The sequence below is a fragment of the Lolium rigidum genome, chromosome 6, assembly GCF_022539505.1.
Source record: "Lolium rigidum isolate FL_2022 chromosome 6, APGP_CSIRO_Lrig_0.1, whole genome shotgun sequence".
Taxonomy (NCBI): domain Eukaryota; kingdom Viridiplantae; phylum Streptophyta; class Magnoliopsida; order Poales; family Poaceae; genus Lolium; species Lolium rigidum.
Genome location: NC_061513.1, coordinates 184,319,305 through 184,333,082, shown reverse-complemented (window position 1 = coordinate 184,333,082; position 13,778 = coordinate 184,319,305).

Below are 13,778 nucleotides of genomic sequence, written 5' to 3'. Positions count from 1 at the left end.
CGAGCGTAAGCATCGTCATCTTCTTGAGACCACCCGTGCTATGATGATTGCTTCTTCTCTTCCGCCACATTTCGGGCTGAGGGCCGTCGCTACGTCGGCCCACCTCATTAACATTCAGCCTTCCGCTGCTCTACAGGGTGGCATTCCTCTCGAGCTTCTCTCTGGTGTTTCTCCAGACTACTCGACTCTCCGTTCATTTGGTTGCGTTTGCTATGTTCTTCTCCCTCCTCGCGAACACACCAAACTGACCGCTCAGTCTGTTGAGTGTGTTTTTCTCGGATACAGTGATGAGCATAAGGGCTATCGCTGTTGGGACCCTGTTGGTCGTCGGATGCGCATCTCTCGTGACGTCACGTTTGATGAGACGCGTCCCTTCTATCCTCGCCCCACCTCGGGTACTTACCCGGTGGATGATATCTCTTTTCTTCTTTTTCCGGATGCACCCCCTGCTGTCCCTCCTCCTCTCCCTCCTACTTCTGATGCGCCCCCTTCGGCGCCATCCTCTCGTTCGTCTAGTCCAAGAACCGAAGGTGGACCCAAAGATAAGGCGGGATCAGCTTTTTTTTTTTGTTTTTTTTTTTTTGATCGAAGTCAACTCGGCGTGGGAGACAAGCCGGCAGCACGGATTGGAAAATAGACAGGAAACAGGCCGGCGACGGGAGACGAGCCGGTAGCACGTATTGGAAGATTGGCGGCGAGCACGGATTACGAGAGGTGTTTTCCGTGGTTATGTAGATTACCCCACCTCCGATCTCCAGGACAGACTTTGAGAAGGTCCTTGCGAGGCAGAGGCCAACAGTGAGTAAGGCGGCGTGGAAGACGCACCGATCGAGCGGATAGCGAAGCAGATCACGGGCCGGGGCGAGCAGATCAGGTCGGGGAAGACGCGCAGATGCGCAGATCGCGCGCGGATCGGGAGCAGATCACGCGCGGGGGAGCAGGGAGATCGGCGGACGAGGATGGCCACGCGTCGGCCGGAAGAGGAAGTCCGGCGACGGCCGGGAAGAAGCCGGCAGCGGGGTGGTCGGGAACAAGTTTTCAAGAAAAGCGTCCGTACAGAGAGGAGGACCAACCTTGCTCTGATACCATGTTAGTGAAGGAGATATGCCCTAGAGGCAATAATAAAGTGGTTATTATTTATATCTTTATGTTTATGATAAATGTTTATATATCATGCTATAATTGTATTAACCGAAACATTAGTACATGTGTGATATATAGACAACAAAGAAGTCCCTAGTATGCCTCTTAAACTAGCTTGTTGATTAATGGATGATTAGTTTCATAATCATGAACATTGGATGTTATTAATAACAAGGTTATATCATTATATGAATGATGTAATGGACACACCCAATTAAGCGTAGCATAAGATCTCGTCATTAAGTTATTTGCTATAAGGTTTCGATACATAGTTACCTAGTCCTTATAACCATGAGATCATGTAAATCACTTATACCGGAAAGGTACTTTGATTACATCAAACGCCACTGCGTAAATGGGTGGTTATAAAGGTGGGATTAAGTATCCGAAAAGTATGAGTTGAGGCATATGGATCAACAGTGGGATTTGTCCATCCCGATGACGGATAGATATACTGCGGGCCCTCTCGGTGGAATGTCGTCTAATGTCTTGCAAGCATATGAATAAGTTCATAAGAGACCACATACCACGGTACGAGTAAAGAGTACTTGTCAGGAGACGAGGTTGAACAAGGTATAGAGTGATACCGAAGATCAAACCTCGGACAAGTAAAATATCGCGTGACAAAGGGAATTGGTATCGTATGTGAATGGTTCATTCGATCACTAAAGTCATCGTTGAATATGTGGGAGCCATTATGGATCTCCGAGATCCCGCTATTGGTTATTGGTCGGAGTGAGTACTCAACCATGTCCGCATAGTTCACGAACCGTAGGGTGACACACTTAAAGTTGGATGTTGAAATGGTAGAACTTGAATATGGAATGGAGTTCGAATTTTTGTTCGGAGTCCCGGATAAGATCCCGGACATCACGAGGAGTTCCGGAATGGTCCGGAGAATAAGATTCATATATAGGATGTCATTTTACGTGAATTAAAATGATCTGGAAGGTTCTACGGAAGGTTCTAGAAGGTTCTAGAAAAGTCCGGAAGAACTAAGGATGGAAGGTGGAGTCCCAGAGGGACTCCACCCACCTTGGCCGGCCAACCTAAGGGAGGAGGAGTCCCAAGTGGACTCCCCACCACGAGTGGCCGGCCACCCCACCAAGGAAAGGGGAGTCCCACTCCCCTAGGTTTGGACACTTGGAAGGTTTTTGTTGGGGTCTTATTCGGACTCTTTGACCTAAACCTTGGGGCCTCCACCTATATAAAGAGGGGGAAAGAGGGGCTGGCCGGCCACTCAAGCCACCACCATGGCCGCACCCCTCAAGGGTTCCATAGCCGGCGCCCCTCTCCCCAAACCCTAGCGGTCTCTCTCCTCCACCATATCCCGCACGCTTAAGCGAAGCTCCGCCGGATTTCTCCACCACCACCGACACCACGCCGTCGTCGTTGTCGGATTCAAGAGGAGCTACTACTTCCGCTGCCCGCTGGAACGGGGAGGTGGACGTCGTCTTCATCAACAACCGAACGTGTGACCAAGTACGGAGGTGCTGCCCGTTCGTGGCGCCGGAACCGATCGTGATCAAGATCTTCTACGCGCTTTTGCAAGCGGCAAGTGAACGTCTACCGCAGCAACAAGAGCCTCATCTTGTAGGCTTTGGAATCTCTTCAAGGGTGAGACTCGATACCCCCTCGTTGCTACCGTCTTCTAGATTGCATCTTGGCTTGGATTGCGTGTTCGCGGTAGGAATTTTTTTGTTTTCTATGCAACGTTATCCTACGGTGGTATCAGAGCCGTGTCTATGCATAGATGGTTGCACGAGTAGAACACAATGGTTTTGTGTGCGTTGATGCTCTTGTTATCTTTAGTTTGAGTACTTTGCATCTTTGTGGCATAGTGGGATGAAGCGGCTCGGGCTAACTTTACATGACCGCGTTCATGAGACTTGCTCCTCGTTCGACATGCAACTTGTATTGCATAAGAGGCTTTGCGGGTGTCTGTCTCTCCTACTATAGTGAAGTTTCAATTTACTCTTCTATTGACAACACTAGTATCACCGTTGTGGTTCATGTTCGTAGGTAGATTAGATCTTACTCGAAAACCCTAAACCACGTAAAATATGCAAACCAAATTAGAAACGTCTAACTTGTTTTTGCAGGGTTTGGTGATGTGATATGGCCATAATGTGATGATGAATATGTATGAGATGATCATTATTGTATTGTGGCAACCGGCAGGAGCCTTATGGTTGTCTTTAATTTTCATGTTGAGTAGTATTTCAAAGTAGTTGTAATAGTTGCTACATGAGGTGAACAACCATGAAGACGGCGCCATGAACCTTGACACTACGCCGACGATGATGGAGATCATGCTCGTTGATGATGGAGATCATGTCCGTGCTTTAGAGATGAAGATCGAAGGCGCAAAGACAAAAGGGCCATATCATATCACATATGAACTGCATGTGATGTTAATCCTTTTATGCATCTTATTTTGCTTAGATCGCGACGGTAGCATTATAAGATGATCCCTCACATTAATATCAAGATAATAAAGTGTTCTCCCCTCGTATGCACCGTTGTACAGTTCGTCGTTTCGAAGCATCTCGTGATGATCGGATGTGTTAGATTCAACGTTCATATACAACGGGTGTAAGCCATGTTGCACACGCGGAATACTTGGGTTTGCTTGACGAGCCTAGCATGTACGGACATGGCCTCGGGACAATGGAAACCGAAAGGTTGAACACGAGTCATATGGATGATATGATCAACATGTTGATGTTCACCATTGAAACTACATCATCTCACGTGATGATCGGTTTTGGTGTAGTGGATTTGGATCGTGTACCACTTTACAACTATGAGGGATGTTGTATTAAGTGGGAGTTCATTAGTAATTAGATTAAAACATGAATTAATTATCATAAACATAGTCTGAGTAGTATTTTGTATTAATTTTGTAGTTTTGGCATCCATTTACTACTATGCGCTAGTCTTATAATTGAGATAGAAATACTGTTAAAATCTGACTAGAAACTTTACGGATTGTTACCGTATTGTTAATGAATCAAGAAATAATTAAGTCCTATTGCAAACTTTTAGTGAAACTCACTTTGTTGATTCAGAGAGCTATGGTTTCAATTAGTACCTAAAGTTATCTTGTCTCCGTGAAACTTGAAGTTCAAATCTGTTTGAAAAGTAAGGAGCTGAAAATTTAGTTTTCAGAAATAATCAAGGTACGAGATATATGTGATATCCAAGACCTTATTGCAAGATGATAGAATATATATTTGGTGAGACTACATAAACTCATAAGTTTTATGGGAATGTACGAAGGTTGAAGACGCAAGGCGTCCCAATCCTCCAACTATTGGGGCACTAACGATATTCGCATATCCATGAAGTGATTTTCCTTAGTATGCACCGTTGCTAAGACTCGTCGTTTCGAAGCATCACGTGATGATCGGGTGTTATAGATTCTACGTGAGCTTCCAACGGGTGCAAGCCAGATTTGCATATGCGATTACTAAGGTTTAAACTTTATGAGCCTAGCATGTACAGACATGGTCTCAGAAAGTTATCATGAATTGATGGATAAAATTATGAGTGAAATTGTTCATCATATTACATATTTACTTTTTTTTTGAGCTTATTACATATTTACTAATAGTGAAATCTGAAACACTTGTCATATGATGATCAACTTCAAAGTAAGAACCTCAAGGTTATTGATATTTGACCAACAAACCTAGAAGTTATTGATGTTGAAATGTTTTTCTGAATAATAAGGAAAGCTAAAAGAGAAACTGTAAAAGATATTTTGGCAAAAGAAAAGAAAAGACTAGAAAGTCTAGCTCAGGTGTATATAAATGATATACATGTTATGGTTGTATTCCTAGTTAAGTCACACAATGAAATTCTTGGGTATTAGTACCATATTGGTTGGTATGAAGTGTCATACAAAACAACGCAATACAAGAATACAATGGCCTAAGTGAGTCGACAAGGAATATGATAGGAATGCACGTCCGGAACAAAATAAAGTGTTATTATGTTCGTCGTTGGCATTCTATCTAGCCCTTAGAATTTATAATAAAGAACTTAATAATTGTTATTTTGCACTGGTCAAATGAAAACAATGAGTTGTTCAAATTATGACATTACTCCATGTACGATGGATAAGTTATTATAAATCTTAATGGTGAAACACACATACATAACACTGACGCTAAAAATGCCATAAGGCAAATGATTTGAATTCCACTTATTTGTGGAACCACAATTTAGGTCATGTTAGAAAGGATCGCATGAAGGAACTCCATGCAAATGGATTTTGGAGTCATTCGATTTGTTGAATCGTTTGGCACTTGCAAAATCTTTTCTAAAAGGTAATGACTGAAATACCGTTCATAGGCCGAAGAGTTGAACGGGCAACTAACTTAGTGAAAACATACATAATGATATATGTGGTTCATTGGGCATAGTTGTGTGCGGAAGATTCTTCTACTTCATGAAAACTTTCAAACAATGAATTGAGTATATATGTGGATATATTCAATAAGGAAAAGTTTGAAACATTTGAATAGGATTCAAATAAATTTCAGCATGAAGTGGAAATCATTGTAATAGAAAAATCAAATATCTATGATTGGATCATGGTGGAAATATTTGAATTACGAGTTTTAGCGAACATCTAAGAGAGTTATGAAATTGTTCTACAACTCACATTTCTTGGAGTATCATAATGATGATATAGTATCCGAGATATGTATCCAAACCTTGTTGGATTAATGATGAGATAAAATATTATGACGCCATTATATTTTTGTGGATTATGCTTTAGTGACTACCGCTTTTACACTAAATAGAGCATCATCATGATCCGTTGAAATGACACCATACAAGTTATGGTATGGGTATAAACCCTAATAGTCTTTTCTTTAAATTTTGGTCTAAGAGTTTACAACCAAAATCGGATGAATGTCTTTGTTGGTTATCCCGGAGATTTAATTGGGAATTCTTCCCACAAGACAAAGACAAAAGTGTTTGTCAATGTTTCTTATTTCCGAGAAATTGTTTCTAGTGAAGTATTTGAGTGGGAGGACAATATAATTTGATAAGGTTTATGAACACTGAGCATAATGTTCGAGTAGCGCAAGCATCGGAATTGGTTTCGGAAGCGGCCATAACGATCATGGCTCCCATGACTACAAAGTGTTTTAGCCATGGAGATCGAAGTACATATTGAATCTTGTAGGTATGGTTTACTTTGTGATCAAATAAATGATTTGTGAACAAAGGATTGATTTTGAACAAATGATAAACCAACTACAAACAAAGAAGTTATGATGGGCCCTGACTCCGTTAAAATGGCTATACGCCATGAAATCCAAGATAGATGAATATTTTTTGAAAGTAAATGGATCTATAAAATTGATGGACTTGGATAAAATATCTTTGAAGAAGCTTGACTTGTCGAAAAGTTGTTTACGACAAAGTTCAAAGAGTTGACTACGATAAGATTAGATCTTCCGTAGCAATGCTTATAGTCTATGTGGATTATTCTAGTAATCACTACATATTTCTTTTATAAGATATGCTAGTAGGATGGCAAAATACATTACTTATCGAAGTATGTATTAAAGGTGTATACAAGATACAACCAAGAGTTTTGCTGGTCCGTGGAATACTAGATAGATATACGAACTTCAATTGGATGAAGTAAGTATTGCGGAGTTGGAATCTTCACCAGATGAAATAATCAAAGAGTTTTTGATTTCATCAAAGACGATGAAGAGGCTTGCATTTACAAGAAATTAAGTGGGAGCGCTAAGACACATTTATAATACTTTATGTAGGTGACATATAGTTGGTTATAAATGATGTAATTATATACTTGATTAAAAAGGTTTCATTGAGAATTAACTTCAATGAAAGGATATGGACTGAAACAAATTTAGTGTCAAGATCTATGAAGATAGATTGAAACACATAAATAAGTTTAAGTCAAAGTACATATGATGGATATTGAAGTAGTTCAATATAGAAAAATTAAGAAAATGTTCTTGTCATGTGAAGGTTTAACAAGACTTAAGTGTATCTGACACTCAATGAGTAAAAACACATGAGTGATTATAGATCACGAATAATATGTACACAATCGAGATATCATGTGCTATAAAGTGTTATGAGCATATACCAGAATGATTCATATGATGATCATTGGACAACAATAAGAATATCCTTGAGTACTTTAGAAGAACTAAGGATATATATATATATATATTTTTGTATGAAGAAATGACAAACAAATCGCTGTAAGGTGTTACACCGATATTGGTTTTGTCACATATAAAATATAATTTCAATCTCAAATTAGACTAAGTGTTGTTTAAAAGGTAGCACAATAAGCTAGAAGTTGTCTATGCTAGATTTAGAAGAGTTCTAAATATTGTGACGGAATCTACAAAAGAAGGCAGAATATGTCATTGTTTTGACAATGACAAAGGATGTTAAAGTCAAGAGGTTCTTTGAGAACTTGGTGTATTTACGACGAGTCGAACTTTGAAGCTATATTGTGTGTGACAATATTAGTGACATATTTCAGACCGCGGAATTAAGGTTCCACCGAAGACCAAACATATTTAAGGCCGACTCATTTGGAAATGAGTGATGCGTTGAGACGCAAATGAATTACAAAATACATACGGTTCGAGCATGTCGGATCCGTTGACTAAAACCTCTCTCGTGAGCGAAACATGATAAAGCACCGGAAGGCCAAGGTGTTATATCTTTACAAATGTAAACTAGATTATTGACTCTAGTGCAAGTGGGAGGTCGAAGGAGACATGCCCTAGAGGCAATAATAAAGTGGTTATTATTTATATCTTTATGTTTATGATAAATGTTTATATATCATGCTATAATTGTATTAACCGAAACATTAGTACATGTGTGATATATAGACAACAAAGAAGTCCCTAGTATGCCTCTTAAACTAGCTTGTTGATTAATGGATGATTAGTTTCATAATCATGAACATTGGATGTTATTAATAACAAGGTTATATCATTATATGAATGATGTAATGGACACACCCAATTAAGCGTAGCATAAGATCTCGTCATTAAGTTATTTGCTATAAGCTTTCGATACATAGTTACCTAGTCCTTATGACCATGAGATCATGTAAATCACTTATACCGGAAAGGTACTTTGATTACATCAAACGCCACTGCGTAAATGGGTGGTTATAAAGGTGGGATTAAGTATCCGAAAAGTATGAGTTGAGGCATATGGATCAACGGTGGGATTTGTCCATCCCGATGACGGATAGATATACTCTGGGCCCTCTCGGTGGAATGTCGTCTAATGTCTTGCAAGCATATGAATAAGTTCATAAGAGACCACATACCACGGTACGAGTAAAGAGTACTTGTCGGAGACGAGGTTGAACAAGGTATAGAGTGATACCGAAGATCAAACCTCGGACAAGTAAAATATCGCGTGACAAAGGGAATTGGTATCGTATGTGAATGGTTCATTCGATCACTAAAGTCATCGTTGAATATGTGGGAGCCATTATGGATCTCCGGATCCCGCTATTGGTTATTGGTCGGAGTGAGTACTCAACCATGTCCGCATAGTTCACGAACCGTAGGGTGACACACTTAAAGTTGGATGTTGAAATGGTAGAACTTGAATATGGAATGGAGTTCGAATTTTTGTTCGGAGTCCCGGATAAGATCCCGGACATCACGAGGAGTTCCGGAATGGTCCGGAGAATAAGATTCATATATAGGATGTCATTTTACGTGAATTAAAATGATCTGGAAGGTTCTACAAAAGGTTCTAGAAGGTTCTAGAAAAGTCCGGAAGAAATAAGGATGGAAGGTGGAGTCCCAGAGGGACTCCACCCACCTTGGCCGGCCAACCTAAGGGAGGAGGAGTCCCAAGTGGACTCCCCACCATGGTGGCCGGCCACCCCACTAAGGAAAGGGGGAGTCCCACTCCCCTAGGTTTGGACACTTGGAAGGTTTTGTTGGGGTCTTATTCGGACTCTTTGACCTAAACCTTGGGGCCTCCACCTATATAAAGAGGGGGAGAGAGGGGCTGGCCGGCCACTCAAGCCACCACCATGGCCGCACCCCTCAAGGGTGCCCTAGCCGACGCCCCTCTCCCCAAACCCTAGCGGTCTCTCTCCTCCACCATATCCCGCACGCTTAAGCGAAGCTCCGCCGGATTTCTCCACCACCACCGACACCACGCCGTCGTGCTGTCGGATTCAAGAGGAGCTACTACTTCCGCTGCCCGCTGGAACGGGGAGGTGGACGTCGTCTTCATCAACAACCGAACGTGTGACCAAGTACGGAGAGTGCTGCCCGTTCGTGGCGCCGGAACCGATCGTGATCAAGATCTTCTACGCGCTTTTGCAAGCGGCAAGTGAACGTCTACCGCAGCAACAAGAGCCTCATCTTGTAGGCTTTGGAATCTCTTCAAGGGTGAGACTCGATACCCCCTCGTTGCTACCGTCTTCTAGATTGCATCTTGGCTTGGATTGCGTGTTCGCGGTAGGAAAATTTTTGTTTTCTATGCAACGTTATCCTACAGTTAGAGTAATATGCTTGTTGTATTATTAGGGAGGCCAAAGGCCACAATATATAGTACATGTACAGGTGCAAATATGCAGGAAGCCCCCTAACATCTGGGGAAACTACAATATACAAATATATACATCTAACAACTGCATCCGTTAGTTACTTCACCATCATCAAAGAAGACATAGATGACCGGTGCGATATGCCCCCATATTCAGGAAGCAAGTTCCTCATTTGGCCAAAACTTGGAGTTAGTTGGGCGACCGGCGGCTCCTGCTAGACTCAACGATACGGAACAACGAGAATATGACAAGGTATCATGCACGTAGCTCAGATATTTTATGAAGGTTAAATATTTGAGAACAATTGAAACAAATATTTGGGCCATGAAATGCATAAGAAGCATGAGCTTATATTGGGACAGAGAAAATTATAAAAAAAAAACAAGACTTTACGTTCTTGAGCTCAAATGTTTATGAGGTTTAATCGCCTTTGCCACAAGGTCACCAGGATCGCATGGCGCAAATTAATTAATTTTTGCCACTAAAGAACTTGAAAGAAAAATATTACACCTAATTTATAACTTTCATGTAGTACTACTGTTACTCATACCTGAAAATGGACCACATGATTTTGACAAATATAATATTTTTTTTTGAAGCTTTCACCGGGGGGGAGAGGATCCCCACCTGAAACAAATATAATATACAATGATGAGAAAAAGTAATTTATGGATGCTGGCACATATTCAACATTATTTTAAGATGCTTAAAGTCTATAGTATATAGCAGATAGTTTACATGCATTCGAGTCACTTAATACGTAGAAGAGGGACATGAATATAGTACTACTTAGAGGTAAAAATGTAATATTACTAAGTTTGCATCTGAAGGAAACCAGAATCATGTATTTACTCCGGAACATAGTTCATGTACCGTCCCTTAGCATCCCTACGAAATCAATAGAGTGCATATGGAAGGTATTTCATAATTTAAAAGGAAAGAATTATCAATATTGAAGTTCAGAATTATGAGGTAACCATTGAGAATTGGAATAATAATAGTATAAAATAACTCATTGCCTTTAGACTTGTAACATTAAAATATTTCACCTGAAACAGTTTTACGATCTGTCAAGCAGAAGATTCAAAAGCATTTTCACTTCTTACTAAACCTTTATTTTTCAAAAGGACATAGGTTGAAACATAGTCTGTTGATTTCCTATATTAGTTCATCCATATGCACACCAAGAGAAGTCATTAGAAATATAGGAAACCTACAATGTAATCTTCTCGTTTCTTTTTTCCATGATTCCCAAAGCAACACGCGTGCATCATCCCTTTTGTGGGAGATGAGACGTAGCGACACCTTGATGCTGATATATAATGCCCATCACTTTGGGGGAATTAATTTTCATCCTGTGTAATCAGATAAAGGTGACCCAAATATATGATAAATATAAACCTTGATGCGAATTTAATAATTAAAAAAGGTAAACCTATGACCCAAATGGTTGGCTATGATTTTAAACAACAAAAGGACGCATGCATCACCAAAAAAAAATCATCCCTAAGATCTTGCTCTTCCCTGCCTTCTCTAGTTGCTTCCTTTAACACATGTTAACTGAAATGAACATAATCAAGCAGAAGTGCAGCAGAACACATCTATAAGGATGATTGCATTATGTACCTAATACTAAATAGAGTATACACTCAACATTCCTGTAGAAACCTGTTACCTAATTAACATAACGCCATTGAAAAATTCTGAAAAAGCGGAGACGACAGCACCAGCCGGCTAGACCTGCAGATCAGTGCCCGAACCAATAAATCCCTTGCCGCTGCCTATTGTGGCCCATTAGGAAGACCACACTCCACTACCGGATTTGCTGATGTAGCCCCTCTCAGCTGCCCCACCGGAAGTGTGGGGAGGGCAGCATGGTGATGTTCCCCCTTGTACGACTGGCTCCGATCGATAAGGGCATGAAAGGATAGAGATATTCTCTCACCGGCGACGAAGGAAGCAGCGGCGACGCACCAGGTTTCACCTAGGCCGAGATCGCCTTATCTTTGGGCGCACTGAAGAAGGTAGTGCTCTTTGATTCAAACAACATGGTCTTGACTCATGAGGCCGCATCGAGATGACTCGAAGGACGTTCAAATCAGAATGGTGTGCAATGTGTTGACTTCATGAGGAGATCATGTACCTAGATACTTTGCATGTTAGAACAAAATGTTTAGTTTTTTGGTGGAATTCCATTATTAGTGTAAGCAATGCCGGAAATACATTTAATTTGTCCATTACCTCAATGATATGTGAATTGTTAACATTTGTTTTCAAGTATACATATGACTTTACTTAAAGTTTTTTCTTCAAATAGACGGGCGCAGCAACGCGCGCTATTATGTTCTAGTATAACTGACGACGTCACTTCTATGGGTCCTTCACCGTAAAAGGAGGTTTTCCTAGGTATCACCTTTTTTTTTTTGAGGAAATCCTAGGTATCACCTGAGCAATGGGTTTGAGCAAACTTGATGCCAACACTACGACACGGAATGGGCCGAATCTCCATGACCGGCCCGGCTTATTTTCCCGTCTCGTCTTTGATCGATTAGGCCGGCTGCACCCAGCTTTGCTTGCCCTGTTTACCCAAATACGGAATGGGTTTGAGCAATAAGGTTTGAGCTTTGCTTTGATCGATTGGTATTGCCATGGTGCCACGCTGCCCAAGAAGATCTTCTCACCAACCGTACGGACGCGGTACGTACGACGGATTAGTTTATAGCCAGTCACGAACTGTAGGCTACATTTTCAAAGACTCATGGAGAGAAGGATGATGTACGTTCGGCTACTCCCTTCAACGCGAATACGACCCGTACGAGTGGCCTTCCGTAAGCAAAATGGACACCACGTACAACCAGACACGTGCTCACTTTCTCATTCAGTAATATCTAAGGTTCCTCCTATGACACGTCCAACTTTTTTTTTGAGGGGTGTGACACGTCCAACTTTATCAAGTGGCAGTGGTAGGACTTGTTTCACTGTCCAGGAGTACATCGTGCATGTACTCAGGGGCGGAGCTCCCCTTAGGGCAAGATGGGGCAGCTGCCCTACCTTTATTTCTGGATAAAAACTACATATATTCACGTATGTTCTTATATGTATATAATGTTCATTATTTTCTATTATGTAAATTAGACATTTTGGTCACATAAGAACTCAGATTTAGATGTTTAAATAGGCAAACGAAAGTTTTAGAAGAGGCACACAACTCTCATGTCTTGATTTATTTTATTTGATATCATCTTTGCAAATCCTTTTGGCGGTCTTGAAGAACAATACTATGAGGGATAAATTTTGAGAAATTCCCAATTTCAACACAATGAGAGGCTACTTCGTGATTAGTCTAATATACATGCAATCCTTACATATCAAAGTAATTAAAAACATGTGCACTTTTACAACTATTAATATGTTAGTTCCAATAAATATTTAAAACTTATCAAGTTCATGAATAATAACATTAGAAACATCAAAATAGTAGATATGTTTCGTATGAGCATGCTATATAGAGTGAGATATATTCAAAAGCAAAAAATGCTATACCCATAGGCAGATCTATACGGGATTTATTTACGGGCACGACGTGGATTTGAGTGATTGGAAGAGAGTCCTGCACCTTGCAAGATCTCATGCGGTCGCTCGCTGGTTGCCAACTCATCCCGTAAAAAAAAAACCCGTACGAATCTCCCGTAAGTGTAGCATTCTCATCGTCTTTGAAACTAAGAAAGATTTTTAAAAAGAGGTTATAGCTTTTCTACTGTCTACAACTTTTGGATGGAAATAAAATTTCACTTTTTGTATGTTTATAAGTTCTACTTCTATTTAAAGATGTTGCTATTACTTTGCGTTTATAAATAGTATACCAATTCAAATAAACAACTTTTATGTTGAGTGATGCGATCAAATCTTGATTGGAATCCTTTAAAAACTGAAAAAACTGACTTGCACAATACAAATATAGGGAAGGGGGCATCTGCCCCCCCCCCCCAAACTACCCATGATTCAAACTAAATAATAATGTATGCCTATG